Raw genomic sequence first — 1,017 nt, forward strand, 5'->3', positions numbered from 1 at the left:
AGGGCCTCGGGGGTGAGTAAAACACAGCCTAATTCTCATTTTTGGGTGAATTAACCCTTTAAAGGAGTAGTTCACCAAAAAATTTTAATTGGCTGGAAATGTACTCACCGTCAGGCCATCCAAGATATAGATGAGTTTGTTTCTTCATCGGAACAGATTTGTAGTGATTTAGAATTACATCACAAATGGATCTTGAGCAGTGAATGGGTGCCGTCAGAATGAGAGTCCAAACAGTAAAATTAAGGTAATGGAAAAACATGTTGCTATGCCTGGAGTATATTTTTAAAAAGTCCTGAAGCTGGTTGCCTCATGTTTTTGAGGTTTCTCATCTTCTGATTTTTTAATCTTCCACCCTAAGCAATGTAAATCCTCTTTATACTGCATTGATTCAGTCATGACCATTGACATGTCATTTTCTTCTCAACAGAGATTGTGTGTGGGGAGCCGCCTATACTGCCCCTCACTGTACACATATGGAATGGCAGAGTCACATTTAACAGCACTGTAACATATCACTGCAAACACGGTTACTATCTGAAACAAGGACTTAATATATCTGTGTGCGCTGAGAGTGGTTACTGGACAAAACCAACACTGTTGTGTGAAGGTATTTGTTTACATTTTTTTTTAACTCAAAGTTAACTTTTTTTTAAATAAATGAACTGACTTTGTATGTAATGTGTAAACTGAAGACATTTTCAAGGTTTTTGTTGTTTCTCAGAGGTGAACTGTGGAGTACCGCCCTCTCTCCCCCTCTCTGTTATGATATGGAGAGGAGACACTAAAGTTGGGTCTAGTGTGTCTTATAAGTGCATTGAGGGATTTTATAATATTAGGAAAGGAGATACGTTAGTGTGCTATTCAGAGGGAATCTGGAGTCATCCTGATTTTCTGTGTCAAGGTATATTTTTATGCTTTTTTTCTTGTTGACATGTTTTCTCTCTTTATTTCTTGAATGGGTCATTCTCACGAAACTGCCATTTATTTAGTTCAATTTTGATTCAATTTAATTCAATA

At 37.0% G+C, this 1,017-nt stretch overlaps 1 long non-coding RNA gene across 1 annotated transcript; it reads left to right on the plus strand.

Annotated features, from left to right (window-relative positions):
- Positions 1–225: 225 nt before the first annotated feature.
- On the plus strand, positions 226–895 carry LOC107657281 (uncharacterized). Its single transcript, XR_001630666.1, has 3 exons — positions 226–244; positions 428–607; positions 722–895. It is a non-coding gene; the product is annotated as an uncharacterized LOC107657281 (long non-coding RNA).
- Positions 896–1,017: the final 122 nt, after the last annotated feature.

The sequence above is a fragment of the Sinocyclocheilus anshuiensis genome, unplaced genomic scaffold (genome assembly GCF_001515605.1).
Source record: "Sinocyclocheilus anshuiensis isolate Anshui unplaced genomic scaffold, SAMN03320099.WGS_v1.1 scaffold11950, whole genome shotgun sequence".
Classification (NCBI taxonomy): Eukaryota; Metazoa; Chordata; class Actinopteri; order Cypriniformes; family Cyprinidae; genus Sinocyclocheilus; species Sinocyclocheilus anshuiensis.